Source organism: Oncorhynchus nerka, linkage group LG9a, assembly GCF_034236695.1.
Source record: "Oncorhynchus nerka isolate Pitt River linkage group LG9a, Oner_Uvic_2.0, whole genome shotgun sequence".
Classification (NCBI taxonomy): Eukaryota; Metazoa; Chordata; class Actinopteri; order Salmoniformes; family Salmonidae; genus Oncorhynchus; species Oncorhynchus nerka.
In genome coordinates this window covers 38,387,893-38,393,681 of record NC_088404.1, presented here as the reverse complement: position 1 = coordinate 38,393,681, position 5,789 = coordinate 38,387,893, and the positions used below count along the sequence as shown (strand labels likewise).

General features: G+C 37.7%; 1 long non-coding RNA gene across 1 annotated transcript; it reads left to right on the top strand.

Annotated features, from left to right (window-relative positions):
* Positions 1 to 207: 207 nt before the first annotated feature.
* LOC115134261 (uncharacterized) lies at positions 208 to 4,152 on the top strand. The gene is made up of 2 exons (XR_003864320.2): positions 208 to 504; positions 1,487 to 4,152. It is a non-coding gene; the product is annotated as an uncharacterized LOC115134261 (long non-coding RNA).
* Positions 4,153 to 5,789: the final 1,637 nt, after the last annotated feature.

The window sequence follows — 5,789 nt, the reverse complement described above, 5'->3', positions numbered from 1 at the left end:
TGAGTAGGCAATGATGTTTCCGTTTTTCGACTATAAATCAATTTGCAGATCATTAAAGTCATTATTGACAACACGGAAAAATGTCCAGAATCATCAGCGCCGAACAGTAGGAAATCATGTCGATGGACCTGACTGTACATTCATGTCCACTGAGCGGCGCCGTAGTCCGCATTTTTAAAGTAGACATGCGCGTGAAGGAGAGTTGGAAGCTTGAATCCTTCCTTTAGCAAATGCACGGTGTCATTTACGTGTTAAACAGTTGAACAATGATCGGGAGAGTGAACAACAGTTATTTAAATGAAACTACAGGTAGGTGAAACCCACATACCATGCTTATGTCGAGTATACAAATTAAGCATTGCATACAAGACTTTATAAACAAGAAATGCACGATTCATCAAGGCACTGTACAATTTTTTTTAAACATGGTGTCATCGTGGAGATAACTCTGTATATGAGTTGTTAGCGATTCATACACCTACCTACCTCCGACACAGTCAAACAGTAAGTCAATGCACCAATACACACAACACATTGCAATATATTATTTTCAAATAGTGGGTAATTCATTTTTCCTACTGTCTGTTCTGGGGTGACCTTAACACGGTCCAGATTCAGCCGTAGGCCTATAAGACAGACACGCTGTAATGTGAAGCTGATTAGAATTACTATTATAGTGTACTTTACAGCTTTTATAGCCTAGTTTATAAAGTATATTCAGCATCATCAATGTAGTCACAGATGTATTGTAAGATATAATGTGTTGATAGACCCTCACAGGACAATATTATATGGTAATCAACAAAGCAAATGTCTCCTCACTTCAATCTATATTACTATAATGTTTTTCTCTCTCTCCCTCTCACACATAGCCTTCACTCTTTAGTAATGTTCATTACCTGCAAATCAGTTACACAAGTTTGAAACATGAGACAAGCCGAGAAACAATAACACTCCTTTCTACAAATTACATAGCTGGTGAAGGATTAGCATTGGACCACATAATCGTCCCCAGCCATATTATAGAAACAATGGTCCGGATTTCACACTCTGAATAAGTTCCCAGACTGAAACTCCTTTGCACTTGCAGTACTTCACCCAGTATACCAATAAGATAGCCCCCTATCAAGGTTTGATAGCTGAAAGAAAGCAAAGCAGGTTTAAAGCCCAAGCCCGTCGGGATGTATCCCGGGATGGGACCCTAACAGATGGGAAGTACTGTAAGAGACGAGTCTAAGGTCAATCTGAGATTCAGTGATGAAGCCGTGGGCACCGCTCTTAGCAGTATTTTTAAAGTTGACTTAACAAAGCAGATTGTATGGTCAGACCATATTGCTCAAGACCATATTGCAGCATTTTTCATGCTTCCATTGTCTAGTTTGCTACAGGCTGTATTGCTGCCTGACACCAAATGGTCCAATAAAATTGTGATCATTATGTTTGTCTGTCCATTTTTATAGCTAACGTTGATTTGAATGTTTCCCAGCTGATCCGTTCAACAACAGGCGATGAGGAGGTTGAAGCTGTCTAAACATGTGCAGCCATACTGCAGGTAATTCATTGGTCAAGTCAATAAATTAACTTTATCTTTACATCTATGCGTGTACTTAACTGTGGAGTAGCTGTTGTTTGTGCTATTAGACCACACATAGAGTGCATATTTGGCCATTAGTTAACACTTCATAGAGTCTGTTTTGATAGGGTGTTGTTAAGACTTGTGGGACTCCTCTTGGTCCAGTCGCAGTACTTTTGTCCTGGATGCTGTAAAAACACTTGCTGTGGTTTGGTAAATTAACAGAGAGCCCCCTAATGGAGTAATTACACAGAGCCAAACATCTATTTTTCACCTGTGCTCTGCCATTACTCTCCGTCCCCCATCCACTCCATTGGAAGTCACTTACTCTCCTTACAGTGAGTTATCATTGACTGCCATTTAGGCGTTCTGGAGCAATTTGTCTTACTGAGGCTGGGGCCGGCCTCATTGCAGTGAACAATCATTCTCCACCAATATATAAAACATTCATAGGGAAAAAAGGAGAAAGAATACAGCACAAACAGATAGTGGAGAGTGGCTAATAGATACTAGGAAAGAGACAGACAAGAAAAATAATGTAGTCGATTAAAGGGAGAGGTAAATGCCGGTACCTTGGCGGTACAAATGTATAGAGGCTCTGCCATAGGACAAATCTGCCTTCCGGAACTCCAGCTCTATCCGTGAAATGTGGGGGCTACGGTTGTTGAATTTAATATAAATAAACACTTGATACTGCATAGCTACTTTTCTAATCATAAATCACATAAAAAAATATATACACTCATTTACTCTCATTTTAATATAGTTGTACTCTCTTTTGAGATACTCACTGAACATTTTTCATGAGACTGTAGTAAGGTTTTTGACAAGATATAGACAAGGTTTCAGTAATCCAGACTTCTTATATAATGGATGTACTATTCTAGCCTCTGACAGATGTAGTGTCTGTTTTCATTTCTTCTTGACACTTATTTTATCGAGTAAAGATATTGATTGGCTCAAGGGTCCACTCCTCTAGTTTTCCATGTCTAGATGAGTTGTCGACTTAAAGGTAAGGAGGGGAAGTTGCGGACACCATGGTCCTGAGAGCACTGGAGAAGGGCTCACTTTGAATCAACCAGATAAGACCTGTGTCTACCGTGTTGTACAGTAGTAGTCACAATAGTACAAGCGGTATCATGATGTGGGTAGGAATAGGCTATTTCTCACATACTGTATGAATGGATATTGGCTTTCTTTTAAAACACAGACCATTAAGTTACATGCTATTGATAGCTTTGCTTTGTAAATGCCTCTGTTAGTTTAGCTTAGAAACGAAGCATTATTGCTCAAATTATAGACACACATTGTGCTTTTTGTGGATTGTAAAACATACTGTATAACTTCTTGAATATCTTTTTTTTTTTGAAATTGTGTATTGTGGTTATTCAAGCAGCATACTGTACTATTGACTGTCTTTGTTGTGGAGGGGAGTCTCAAATTCAATCCAGACCATCAATTTTACCTTGGACCTGAACGGTAAGAATTATTACCTGCCTGAGAAATCAATCAACTTAAGACTTCCCATCATGTTACTTAGCTTCTTGCCACATAAGTTGAACTAACTATAGCTAACAATCAGACTCAACATTCAACACAACATGTTTTGTCAACGTCTCCGGAAAGTTCTAGCCTAAACGTTTGACATGGTAGGCAAGAGATGTCGCAGCTTTATGCATAGCCTGTCTGACATGTGTATCCCATTCAACCTGGCTGCATTCCCCTGAAGGGTTAGTAGTGTGCTTAACTGTTTTGTTAGATTACTCACTCTCACTGCTTAACACAATGACAAATAACCATTCTTTTTTTCTTGCAGTGATAATCCGGACAATTTAAACATTTCTTACAAGCAGAAGTGAAACCATTAATCCTGTGAGATTCTTCTGATAAGTGGTGACTGTGAAGTAATGGCCATGTCGCCTAGAAAAATAAAAAATATGTGGACAATTAAAACAAGATGGACATTATCTGGCAAGTCCCTACTCCCCTTTTCTTTAGCAGTATTGTAATTGATCTGTCCCTTTGTTACTAAACTGAATATTGAGTCCTGGCTTTTTGTTCATTATCTGTGGATTTTAACATGGTGCATATTTGTCAAGTTCGAAAATCATGTAAAAAAGGAAACCAGTGATTATTTTCTTCACATATACAAATGCTGTTCTGAAGAAAAGTCAATTCTCATGTCACCTGCTAAAGTTTCTGGCTATAATGTGTTGACCTTTCCAGGCACCCCTGTTGTTTAGTTATTTGAAAGTACTTTGACAAGCTGCAGTATATGACAGGAGTATATTGTATCTGGAATTAAGTCCATTCACATTTAATTGTCCTTAAAAACTCTGTCAAACTTTTGCTCTGGGAGTTTGCTTTGCCCTAGAAAATCAATGTGACATGTTTGGGCCGGGGGGGGGTAATAATCTGGTTCCCTGACCATAGTGAACACCCTAATTTCTGTGGCTTGGCAAAGAGATTTAGTGTGTTGAATTATGGTAATTAAAGGTTGAATTATAAAAGTTTTACATTTTCACCCTCAATTGTGTGAGCAAAAAGTGTATGGAATCATATATAAACTTTTAAGTTGATATTTTTAATTGCAAAGTACATTATATTAATTTCCTCCTACGTATAACAAAAGGTGAAGTGGCATCACAATTATAGTTGAAATATGTAGTCCTTCAAAACATTTGATATTATTTCACTCTGCTATGTTGACTTTAACATTATATGTGCCTCTGTTACTAACTGTAATCAGTTGTTGATATTGCTGTCCCTGAGTGTTTCATGTCATTGACAGTCAGATAATTAGGTATCATCTATGCTTCAATAACAATATACAAATCCATTATAATGGATGGTTTTAATTAATGCCATATTTGATTATTAGCTCATTTAAATGTTTATATTATGGCACATATGCTAATATGTGATAGAAAGAGCAGAAATTAATTGTATTACCCTTAGAGCATAGCTGTTTTTAATTGTATGATTCCTTAACTGTGTATGACAGGAAAGGGGTTATATCTGTGATTTATCCATCTGAGATAATGTTAGCAAGACTTTGATATTGCATTAAGATTGGGGAGAAGGTCATATATGAAGATGCCAAAACCAACATCAGGGCAACTTGCCCATCTGAAAGGACATATATTTTCACATGGAGGTCTTGGGAATGAAAGAACAGTGGGAGGTTTAATTTAGAGATGGTCAATACAACAACATTCAGATGGGCCATCCTCTGATCTCATAAGAATATTCTCTCCAAAGAACCTCAAACTATCCAATTTAGATGAAATCCACATGTAGTTCATATTGACCATTCCATATTGAACCTGGAACGTTGTATTCTACATGCCAAATAGAGAATATTTTGGCAGAATCCCCGTGCCTGGCATGTGATATTCTGCATTATTTTGGCCGTAATTCTGTTTAGATCAAAGGGATTCAAGGGGCCTAAGTTTGAAATCCCCCAAAGCCCATTTTGGCTACTCTTTATTTAGCTCATTGGCATTCTGACACCATGCTTCTGAGACTTTGAACCCTCAAAGTTTGGAAAAGCTGAATCGCTTCTTTAAACACATCAGTGGGCCAGATTAAGGAATATCACTAAGCATCTTAAGGTTTTAGTGCAGTGTGGCGGCATGGTTTGGGCTTCTGGGGCCATTTACCGCCATATACTGTATTAACAATGGCTGAGAAAACAGGCCGAGGGGGGTGGAGAAAACTTCCCTCATGCTAAATTGAGTTTGGGTAACATTAAGTAGAGTAGAAAGAATGATACTGAAGAGCTGGAGTAAAGGTCAAAAAGAGTCAGTTGGATACCTCAGTGTTGTTTCAATGTTTTAGCTAAACTTATTTGTTCATTTTAAGTTTAAAATAAGTTAATTTCTAGGTTTAAACATGTACTGGCTTATACTGGCTTATATGTTACTATAACACTACTTTATCACTGAAACAGAGGCAGAAATTCAATGAAATGGTAATGAAATTGATTTTTAATTGGCCACCTCCCTCTGTCAGGTACATTATATCTCCAAATAAGTCAACACATTCACACACCTTAACAATTTGCCACATGTGAATACCAGCTGCTTTAACCACGTTGGTACCTTTCCATCCAGAATTAAGTCCAAGCTATTCATTTACCTAAACAGATAGATCAACCTGTAGAAGTGTATGTGAAACAAAAGTAGTTTCTAATAAGTGGGATTTTGGTCATGTG